Genomic DNA, 12855 nt, shown 5'->3' with positions numbered 1-12855 from the left:
GGGTAGTGTCTGTGAACTTGTTTTTAAAATATATATTTTGGTAATCATATTTCAATATATCAGTATCAATAATATTGAAATATCAATATTGTAATCCTATGTATTTTATTTTACAAATTTAAAAGCATTATTTTTAGAATAGGTCTGCTATATGTATGGCTTTAAAGCTAGTACCTTCTTAGTTCAAATTTACATCCCAAATCCCCCAAAATACTGGGATGACACAGAGATACACAAGTATAATATAATGGCACTCAGTTTCTCTAGATCCAGGCTGCATGAACCTGGGACCTTTTATGCCTCCAAACTGGAGGCATAAACTGGATCAGAGAAGCAATATTCAAGAGAAAAACGCTCTATGAGGGTCAGGGAATCAGCTGGTCCTATCATAGGGTCTGTAGACTTCACCAGATTGTCCAAAGTGCCCATGATGTGAAAGAAAACATTAAAAATTCCAAGTTTAAGTTCTCTTATTCAGTATTATGACTTGATGATGTACTTTCTTGGACATTTGAATTATGGGAAAAATGATAACTGCTGGTCAGGTTTTAGTAGGATGAATTTTAAATGACTATAAATCTATGATGGGGATCTCTAATTTATATGAGGAAGACTGAAAACTGTATAGCCCTTAGGCCTTTCTGGAATCTAGAACAGCTGAATTTGATGTAGAGTTGTTGTTGTTCAGTCATTTCAGTTGTTCCAACGCTTTATGACTCCATTTGGGGCTTTCTTGGCAAAAATACTGGAGTGGAATGATATAGAGTGGCCATTTCTTTCTTAGACTTTTTACTGATGAGGAACTAAGGCATACAGGGTTAAGTGACTTACTCAAGATCTCATAGCTAGTATGTGTTTGAGATCAGATTTGAACTCATTAAGATGAGATTTCTTGACTCTAGGCCTGGCACTCTATCTATACCATCATCCAACTATCCTTTGGTGTCAGAGTACTGAACTTCAACTATTGGCTCTGATACTTATTATATTTGTGACTACAGCAAATGATTTAATTTCTCTGAGCACTGGTTTCCTTATCAGTGAAATGAAAGGTTTCAACTAGTTGATCTCTAAGTGCCCTATCAACTCTAAATTTATAATATTACGCTATTGGATCTCATTGTAAAATTAGCACAAAACAGTCCTCATGGTTGATGGTCATCATAACAGTTTCATTGAGTATGTATCTCTCAGTACATTCTGCAATCTCTCTGAAGTATGTTATTTTGAATCTTGTATCAATTAAATGTTAATAATTAATATAAAATCTTAACTATCCTCTTGGGAAGATAAAAAGGGCTGCATTTGAAATTTTCTTCTCCTACTGGAGAAAATGCAAGGTTTCCTGTCTGTGTGTTAGACTTTGGATAGTCTTGAATAAATCATGGGCCTTTGAATGGTCTGAAGGATAGCATTAAGAATTGCTTTTTTCCATGTAATTTTTGCTGCAATCAGTGTGTAAGTCTAGCTCTTAAAGTCAGCTGAGGCTTCTAAAAGGTGATTTGGGGGAGTGGCTAGAAGACCTATCTAACCCAGACTGCTTCCTCAATATCTTTAGAAAACCTCTATCAAAAACCTGAGAGTGGAGGGAAAAGAGGTCTATTATTTTAACACATTCATTTAAAGGCTTAACAGTGACCACTTTATCAGAGTAGGGTGCCTGCTTTTTCAAATTATAAATAAAAAGCAAGACCTATAAAAGATGGCCCTCAGAATAAATAAGCTTTAGTGGAGGGGAGGTAGGAGAAGTGTGAAAAACTAAAAATAGAAAAAATAATGGACAGCAGACATCCTGTTCAGTGCCTTAAGTGGGATATTTCATAGTTCATAGACTCCTCAATTTTGAGCTAGAAAAAATCATGAACTGAAGCCTAAAGCAATGAAACTATTGGCTTGGGGGTCACATATAATGCTGCACAGAGTTCTAAACATTGGGAAATGGGAAATGAAGACAATAAGCTCAGATGGTTTTATATAACTGTCAATATAGTACTTAATGTCACCCCTATCTACAATATATAATATATACAATAAACTTCAGTAGTTCCCTATTACCTTCAGTATCAAATATGAGTACCTGTACTTGACATTTCAAGCACTTTACAATCTGCCTCCAAGCTATCTTTCCAGACGCATTGTATATATACAATATACATGCAATATTGTATGTATACAATATTATCTTTCACCATATCCTTCCTGTTTTAGCCATCTTGGCTTCCTTGCTGTCCCTCACACATAACAGTCCATCTCTCATGTCTGTATTTGTATCGGATGTTTCCCATTCCTGTCATCGACTCCTTCCCCACCTTAGCTTTCTGGAATCACTGGATTCTTTTATGATAGTGTGAGTACCACCTTCCACGTGTACACAGGGCCTTGACCTCCATCAATAAAGTGAAAATCGCATAACAGTGAGTTTTGGAACTGAGGTTACACATATCAGACCTTTCCTAAAGTCTTTTATCCCTCCCTCCCTTGGAGCTGTCCTTCCTAAAGTTACTTAATTTTTTTTTCAAATGGTTTTTGCAGTAAACCTCTCTATGTGTGTGTATCTTCCCTTTTAGAATGTAAGTTCCTCAAGAGCAAGAGTGTTTTAGCATTTACCACAGTGCCTGACACATAATAAGTATTTAATAAATGTTTTCTTGATGGATTGGTTGTTTGAGCACCTATACACAATAATAATTATGATCACTATAATTCCATAGTCACATAGGTTTACCAAGTACTTTATGCATACAACCTTTTAAGGTAGATAATTCAAATATCAATATCTCTGAATCTTAAATGAAGAATCTGAAACTCAAAGAGGGAAAGTATATTCCCTAGTATGGCACAACCAATAAATTTCAGAGTTAGGACATGGAGCTAGATTTTTTGACTCCAAAACCAATGTTCTTCCCAAAATACAGAATTAGCAAGCAAATTGTGTTAGAAAAATACATTAAAAAAAAAAAAAAGAAAATGGCTAGTTAATCCAACCATATTATACAGCCCAAGGAAAACTTTCTGTAGAGCAGATAAAGAAATACATCTTCTTTCTCTTAGTAGAAGGGGACCATAGGTGTGGAATTCTACATATGCTTTCAGGCATAGTTGTGTTTTCTTATTTTGCTTACTTGTTTTTTGTTTGTTTGTTTTTGTTTTTTTGATACTAGAGAGTTTTCAATGGGAGGTGTTGAGGAGACAAGATGTATGCATGAGAAATAATGAGAGAACAATGCCAGATAGCACAGGGCCTGGTATAGAGTTACATGCTCAATGTTTGATGAATGAATGAATAATTAAGTGAAAAATTATGCAGTAGAAACAGATTCAGTACTAGGCAAAATTGTGAAATACTGTGAGGCATTTCTGTTTTATTGATGTCTTCTGTTCTTACAGACATAGTTATTTCCCAAAATAGTACTATCTGTCTCCCAGACAGGACTATGAGCTATTAAAGTCTAGTAAACCATAAGTTCTCTTTTCTTTCTGTTTTTTTCTATGTCCTTCTGTACTTACAACAGGGCTGCACACATGATAAACTATCAATAAATACTTATGGACTGATTAGATTGACATTGCCAATGCAGAGTGCTGAAATATACATGTGTATTATTTGCTTCTTCTTCTTCTTTTTAATGGTAATATTACCATCTTATCCTTATGACTAAATTAGTCAATCAATGATTATATATATTAAGTGCCTACTAAGTGCCTAGTCACTGAAGGTATAAAAGCAAAATGAAGCAAGACAAAGCACAAAGCACTGACCAAATTTCCAGATGTCCTTTTTGTTTTATTTTGCTGCTGATTAGTCTTTGTTCTAATGGTTCTGTTTTCTTTTATGGCGAATAGTACTTAAAGTCACCCCTATCTACAATATATAGATTTCCTTTTGGTGGTACAGTCCTTGTGAAAATTAATTCTCTCAAAGCTTTACCCTTAGGTTGATTCCCTCACTTGTACCTCTACTCTCTAAAAAAAAGGGAAGAATGAATTGCAACCTATTTGATTATATTCTAAATATCTGTAGACATTCTAAATTACTTCCATCTGGCCTTTATAAATCTGATAACAGAATGAGAATATGTTAAAAGTCATTAACAAAAAAGTATATGGTTATTTGTCAATATTTACACACCTTAAATTGCTAATTTATTTTGGGTGTGCCGACCCATTTTGGGTGTGTTTCTGCTGGCTGATGAATCATTTAGCAACCAAGCGTTGAATAAATGATTTGTGGATATTCCAAGATTAACAATTCCTTGCATTTTTTTAAAAGACAAATAATTATACTTGGTGATAGTAAATTGTCATATGGTAAAGATTAAACAAAATGGTAATAAATATTTACCCTTATTCAGAACAAGTAAAAAGAGACTTATTTATATCTTTTTATTAATATTTTTATCTTTTTATTAATTATTTTGTTTTTAATATCTCATTTATTACCAAATCTGTCTTTGCTTCCTGCCCTATTGAGCAAGCCATCACTTAAGAAAAAAAAAAAGAAATTTCAAAAGCAGTATATCAAAACTAATCAATATATCAACTACATATTAGGAAAATGTAAGCAAAGAGGGCCCAGAGAGTTATTCAATCACTTACTCAATCAGCAATTCAAAGCATTGGTTCACTGTCTCCCTACAATGAATGAAAGACGTTGTTAATATAAATTTAGGATAATCTTGGTGAAGAATACATGTAACAGAAACAAGGCATCACAAACTATACTATTTGTGATTCTATTATGATAGATACCTTGTTATTGCTAGGTCTTGCTATTTATGACTGTTATTGTCACTGCTAGTTACTGTTGTCAAATTGGAACGTCAAAGGAGGGTCTATACATTAACCCTAGAATGTACATAGTGCCACCTGGAGATAGCTGCTGTTAATGCAATACTAGCTTAATGCTGATTTTAATGTAACACTAGTTTAATTCTGGTCGTAATGTAACACTAGCTTAAAGAATATATAAACTCTGGTTCTTAGATTAATAAATAGAATTGCTCGACAGATTTACCCCCTGGCTCGTGCATATTAAGTTCATAATCACACTCTCAATATTAATTGGCGTTGAACTCCAACAGAATGTAATCATTGAATAATGATGCCTTGTAGGAAATAGATTGTTATTGACCAAAAAAATGTCATGTATAGTGAAGTTCTGAATAAACAGAAAACTAACATGGAACCATTCGATTGAATTATGATTCAATTCAATTGTGCAGAATTCCACAGAGGGAATTCAATTATACAGAATTCTTCAGATGGAATTGTTTTCACCTGTCTCTCCCCTCTCTCCCCCTTTAACCAAGTTACTTACCTTGTGAACTTTTATTTTATTATGTTTTGGCAAGACAATTGGGCTTAAGTGACTTGCTAGTGTTAAATGTTTGAGGCTGGTTTGGAACTTAGGTCCTCCTGACTCTAAGGTCATTGCTCTATCCACTGAACCATCCAGTTACCCATCCTTGTAAACTTTTAAAGACAGGAAGATGGTCAGGTGTCAGTAAAAATGTTTCTATAACAGCAATAGCTGATAGCAAGGTCTGTACCAGTTTTTGAGAATATTAACAAATTAAAAACACCTAGGAAAGACAACTTTAGGAAACATATTCCCTCAGGCAAAGAGAAATAATATAAGCTATGGAACTGAACAAAGTCACTGATCCCAAGAGCCCAATAGATAGCAACACCTACATAAAATATATGCCTCCACAAAGAAAGAGCTTCCTAGCAATCAAAAATTGTGAAGTACTCCCTTTGTCATATTTGTTGTTTATATATGTAGTTTGCTATTACTTTAGTATAAGTTTAAATTTTTGTGAGAAACCTTGTCTATAGAAGGGGGTAAGTTAAGGAGAGTTCATTTTGTAATAAATGTCTTTTCTATACCTGCTTAGTAAATACCCTTTCTAAAAATTAATTGTCTGCTGATAATCAATGTGAAACACGTTGGTGGGAGGTTATGAGCAAGTGTACTAGAATAACTCAGCATCTCAACATTCCTCCTAAAACTCTGAGAATAGTAGCAATTATTGCCCACTGAGGACATCATAGTTTCAGTGAGATTTGCAACACAGATGGAATGCTTCATTTGGCTGACAACACATAAAACATTTCAAATCCAAAGAACCATCCCTATACAAAAATTGAAGGGAAATGCATTTCGCCCCCAATTCTTCTCCAATGCTAAAGCTTTGTCATTATAATTACATAGTATTCAGTTTCATATTTTTGTTCTTTCTATTTACATTATTGTAGTCATTGTGTATGCAATTTATTTTATGTTGAATTACATGTATGTCTTCCCATGCTTCTTTGAATTTTTCACATTTACTGATTCTCACAGAATGGCAATATTCATAATATGTCAATCACATTTATCAAGCTATTCCCCACTGATGAGAATCTACTTTGGTCCAGTTTCTTGCTACTGCTGAAAATTACTAAGTGAATTATTTGTTAGCTGAGACTTTTCTGTCTCTTAGGGGTATATGTCTCCATGAAGGGATCTCTCCATTACTTTCTAAAGAGTAATTCCAAATTGGTTTCTAGAAGTGATATGCCAATTTTTAGTTCCACTATAATGTCTTCCCTAGTCCTTTCAGCACTGACAACATCTTTTAACATTTGTGTCAATTCCTTTGGGTATGGGATTAAACTTCAGAATTGTTTTCATTAAGAACTTGAAGCCACCATTCTCCAATTGATAAATAGTCAAAGGATATGAACAAACAATTCTCAGATGAAGAAATTGAAACTATTTCTAGCCATATGAAAAAATGCTCCAAGTCATTATTAATCAGAGAAATGCAAATTAAGAAAACTCTGAGATACCACTACACACCTGTCAGATTGGCTAGAATGACAGGGAAAGATAATGCGGAATGTTGGGAAAACAGGGACACTGATACATTGTTGGTGGAATTGTGAATACATCCAACCATTCTGGAGATCAATTTGGAACTATACTCAAAAAGTTATTAAACTGTGCATACCCTTTGATCCAGCAGTGTCACTACTGGGCTTACACCCCAAAGAGATCATAAAGAAGGGAAAGGGACATGTATGTACAAAAATGTTTGTGGCAGCCCTCTTTGTAGTGGCTAGAAACTGGAAATTGAGTGGATGCCCACAAATTGGAGAATAGCTGAATAAATTGTGGTATATGAATATTATGGAATATTATTGTTCTGTAAGAAATGACCAACAGGATTTCAGAAAGGCCTGGAGAGACTTACACGAATTGATGCTGAGTGAAACGAGCAGGGCCAGGAGATCATTATATACTTCAACAACAATACTATATGATGATCAATTCTGATGGACTTGGCCATCCTCAGCAATGAGATGAACCAAATCATTTCCAATGGAGCAGTAATGAACTGAACCAGCTACACCCAGCGAAAGAACTCTGGGAGATGACTAAAAACCATTACATTGAATTCCCACCTGCATTTTGGATTTTCACGGGCTAATTGTACAATATTTCAGAGTCCAATTCTTTTTGTACAGCAAAATAACGGTTTGGTCATGTATACTTATTGTGTATCTAATTTATATTTTAATATATTTAACATCTACTGGAGGAGGGAATGGGGGGAAAGAGGGGAAAAATTGGAACGAGGTTTGGCAATTGTCAGTGCTGTAAAGTTACCCATACATATAACCTGTAAATAAAAGGCTATTAAATTAAAAAAAAAAAAAAAAGGACAAAAAAAAAGAAAAAAAGAACTTGAAGCCAACTGTCACAGGGTCGTTAAAAGTTTGCAACTCTTTTGTCAACTTTTATATTAGATATAGACATATAGATACATATATTGGCCATTTATGCATGAAACAATGGCTCTAAAAAAGGCTTTTTTGAGGCCTCTTCAGTATCTACTAATTAATCTTGGTTAATTTAGATATCAATCTAGGAAGTATCTTTAATGTTGTTAAGACTTTATTAATAACTTTATCTAAGGAAATGATTATATATAGGAAGTCTTAAAAGAATACATAATTTGGTCTACAGAATGCTACATACATAGTTAGAGGATCTAGATTTGAATTCTGGCTCTATTATTTAAAACCTGTTTAATCTTAAGCAGATTATTTGACTTCTCTGAGCTCTAGTTTCCACATCTGTGAAATGGTAGCTTACCTTGAGGATGTTTTAGAGCACAAAATGGGAATTTTTGCCAAGAATTTTAGAAATACAGTACAAATTATGGAAACTCAAGGATCTTAACAGTGTTAATTAATATGGTGTTAAATATTTATTAAATTGGACAGAAGTGGGTGGGTCTTTTAAAAAAAGTATATACTATGGATACGTCTAGTTAATATAATGAAAATAAAAGTTTTCCTTCTAGAGATATACCTATCACTCATAAGGTCATCCTAATCAATATTGTTTTTTGTATCAAAATTATTAATATATTATAGACAAACCCTATTAACATGATGTTCTACCCAAGGTATTTTTGTGGAATTAATTAATAATGTTATGATTGCCTGTATTAATTTTGTGGCTGGAAATATTTTATACAATTAGATTTTTTTAAGCATCTTTATTTATTTTAATAACTTTTTATTGACAGGGTAATTTTTTACATTATCCCTTTCACTCACTTCTGTTCTGATTTTTCCCCTCCCTCCCTCCACCCTCTCCCCGAGATGGCAAGCAACAATTAGATTTTTTTATTGATGCATAGAATTTTTTACACATTAGACATTTCCAAACCTCTTCAAACATTTCCTATGCAGTACATGACTACCCCCACTCCAAACAGTTAAACAGCCCTCTCCCTCTTTAGAATAATTTTGGCTATAAATGTACAGTACATGCCAATATTTGTAGATTACCATTTATTATGATTATTTTAACTTTAATAGATTAGTACCAATATTGTTTTTCACATTTGATTTGTAGTTTGAGTATAGTTAATGCTATGAGCTAATGCTCATGTTTTTCTGACATATAATATCTTTGTGATCTTGAACAAGTAACTAAATTCTCAGTGCTCTACACAATCATTTATAAGATGCAGAGAAGATACCAATGTGTATGATAGGAGTTCCCTTATGCCAGTGAAATCATAAGTCTAACCCTTATCTCCTTTCTTTCTTTTGTATATATATATATAGAAGTCTTTATATATTTCTCTAAATTCCTCAAATGTTCATTCATTACAGAACATTAGAGAGGTAATATGACTTAGTAGTGAGAGAAATTATTGTTTTACTATTATATGTTATTGTAATGTTCTGGTTAGGTTTCTGGAGATCTTGGGACCAGCCTTCGTTTCAGCAGAGTAATCACCATGAGAATGGTCAGAGATAAAGTCCAACAGTCTTTATTGTCTCCTTTGTAGTCTTTCTCCTTGCCTGAGGCCCGGGCTAGCTTTCTGGAGGCCTTTCAGATGAGCCTTAGTCTCAATGAGGGAAGCAGGAGAGCCACCTCAAGGCCGATGAAGATGGAATGTCTCTCTCCAAGTCCCAGAGCTTGAGCTCCAGCTTATATACTCTATTACAACTACATCATTACATTATACCAAGTATAAACTAATCATTATATCACTAGGGAACCATTATTTGTTGTAAGATTAAATCAATTATATTGACCTAGAGAACTCACATGCTAAACTGGATAACCATTATGTTATCAATTCCACTGAGTTAACACCTTGTTTAAATCAACCATACTGAACCTTAAATATATTTCTCCAAAGTTCCTGCCCTTTACTGTAGAGGGCTGAAACTCTTGCACTATTTGTGGGGAGAGTCATCACTAATAGCCTGTGCGTTATTGCTATATGCTTGTGTAATACCTCCCATGCTGATGGATTTGTGCATACCTGTTTCTGATAAGACCCTTCAGTCCAGAAACCTGCTAGCAACCCCCACTTTCCCTTTTGTGCTTTTCATCTCTCTTCCTGAGATGTCGGGGAAGGCATGATCATCTCCTTTTTAGTGCTTTCACCTCCCTTCCTGAGAAGTCAAGGGGGATGTGATCACTTCCTTTTTGGTGTTTTCACCTCCTTTCCTGAGAAGTCAAGGACGGCATGATCATCTGTGTTCTAAAACAAAAGAAAGCGGGAGATGTAGAGGGCTGAAACTCTTGAGTCATTGCACTGAGGTCAGTTCAAGCACTTAGGGCTAATTAATTACCAATTGGACAATCTGCTATGGGCAAGTGCTTGGGAAATGGCTCTTTCCACTATCCTGTGATGGCTTGATAATTGGTGTATACAGAGAATTGTAGGAGGGACTAGGGCAAGGATCCTCAAACTACAGTCCGTGGGCCAGATGTGGCAGCTGAGGACAATTATCCCCCTCACCCAGGGCTATGAAGTTTCTTTATTTAAAAGCCCATAAAACAAAGTTTTTGTTTTTACTATAGTCCGGCCCTCCAACAGTCTGAGGGATAGTGAACTGGCCCCCTATTTAAAAAGTTTGAGGACCCCTGGACTAGGGGGTGGAGTAAGACTAGCCACTTTGGCAGTAGACGAGGAAGAAGGCGGTTGTGGAGATCCTGCTTCCATCTCCTTCACTTCTATCTCTAAAAACCAAGAATAAAGACTAAGGACTTTTGCTTATCCTGACTCCGGCTGATTCTGGGGTGTCTGGGGTGCTATTGCGGTCATCACACTTTACACATTATTAATAATTACATTGAGATCCAAGCTTTTCTCCTCTGTTTCTTCACTGAAACTCAACTCTTGGGGAAGGTCAGCTTCTAAAGGATATGACTGATTGAGATGCCCCAAAATTCAGGGAACATGCTCCTTCATCTTGGACCAGACCTCACTCAAGTAGGAGACCTTACTTCTGTTTAGAGTATAAACCAAGTTCAGTTTAATCAAGTTCTTACCCTGAGGAAAAGGAGCCATGTTCTTTTAACCCTCTATTAGAGTTTAGAGTGACCCATCTCATGAAGGAGAAAACCAACCAGAGTGATCTGGATGAAGATGAAGTCTCCTGATTACATTGCTGGAGACCATTGAGTCTCAGGATCAGGCCATATTCTCAGTAAAGTTGAAGAGTTTGAGCCTACATCCTCATTAAATGTCCACCAATCAGGGTTGATTTTTAGTTGTCAAGGGAATTTCTTTTCAAACATATTTAAAGTTTTTAGACTCTTTTTAGTTGCCAAGAGAAACCACTGACCATAAATTTATGGATCATTAGGTAATCTAATTAATGAAGTGATTATTAATTACCCAGAAATTTTGTCTTTAAGGTTTTTCATTCATCACGGTAGATAATACATCTAGGTTTGGAATTGGGAAGACCTAAGTTTAATTATTGCTCTTGACAAATATGAATTATGTCACCCTAAGCTAGTCATTTCATTTCTCAGTGTACTAGGCAATCCTCTAAGACTAAACATTACATAAAAGTTGCTATCTACATTGAAAGAAGGAACATCTGTCCAGAAATTCCTTATATCATCAAAATCACAGATTTAAACAAAATAACAATGACAACAATAGAGACCAATAATGTCCATTACATTTATATATCATGCCTTGTTCTGCCATTTTCCAAACCCCAATCATTGGGAATATAGTTCATTTCCAGCCTTTTGCTTTTAAAAATAGTTCTGCTAGCAAGATAATTATATAAATATGTATACATAAATTGGATTAACATATGTTTTAACATATTTAACATATATTGGATTACCTGCCATCTAGGGGAGGGGGTTGGGGAAAGGAGGGGAAAATTTGGAACACAACATTTTGCAAGGGTCAATGATGAAAAATTACTTATGCATATATATTTTGTAAATAAAAAGCTTTAATAAAAATACTGCTGATAGAAATAGTTTTGTAATATAAGGCAATTTCATTGCTGTTTACAAATACTTATGAAAGATCAGGAACTTAACTAGGCATCTGGAGAATAAAGACCTTGATATCTGAGTTTAGCTTTTGTGCTTCTGTAGTTGGGGTTTTTTGTTTGTTTGTTTGTTTTTTGGATAGTCCACATAATGCATTTAGGAGCCACTAAAAAAATTGTAGCCGATTAGAGACACAGTTCTGTGGATTTCTTTGGCAGACTCCCATATTCCTCTTAAAATGAGTTTAGGAACACAAGATTCCTAGGAAGAATTAGACAGGAAAGTAATAGAATATCCTAAACCAAAGTGAGGACTCCGTCAGAGAGGTTGTACAGATGAATAGAATTTTAATTCTGATGATTCTGGTGAGTTAGCACTTGGATGAGGACCTGTGATTTCATTCCACACAGATAACTTCCTGATTTAGAAAGTCCTGCATTAAAGATGACTGGATTTTCTTTATAAAATGGGGGGCAATGAAATGTTAATGACATAGCCAGTATTCTAAAAGGTAAGAACCGAATGTGGGTCTCCTTGACTCCAGCAGCTAGATTGTGTAAGGCTAGAGCTCCTGGTCAGAGACAGAAAACCTTGTATTCTTGAGTTCAAATTCAGCCTCAGACATTTACTAGCTATGTGTCTCTAAGCAAGTCACTTTACCACAGTTTTCTCATTTATAAAATGAGCTGCAGAAAGAAATGACAAACCATTTAAGTATCTTTTCCAAGAAATCTCCAAAGCGGGTCAGAGAGTTAACAACAACCTCCTAAGGAAAAAAAGAATAGAGATTCTTTATCATTGTTCTCCTAACAGCAGAATGTGTAAATGGAGATTATCCTATAATGAGAGAAATTAGATTTGATGATATACTGTTGTCTTATATATTGTAAACACTTAATAAAATGCTTATGAAATGAAGAATTTTATCTGAGAAAGGAAATACCTATTTTAGCCAAAGCTCAGAGAAAGAGACCTTTTATGAGAAGAATAGCCATTGGATTTTTTTCCTGGTACATCAATGACTGGGA

The sequence above is a fragment of the Sarcophilus harrisii genome, chromosome 4 (assembly GCF_902635505.1).
Source record: "Sarcophilus harrisii chromosome 4, mSarHar1.11, whole genome shotgun sequence".
In the NCBI taxonomy this organism is placed as follows: Eukaryota; Metazoa; Chordata; class Mammalia; order Dasyuromorphia; family Dasyuridae; genus Sarcophilus; species Sarcophilus harrisii.
This window is presented reverse-complemented; position numbering follows the sequence as displayed.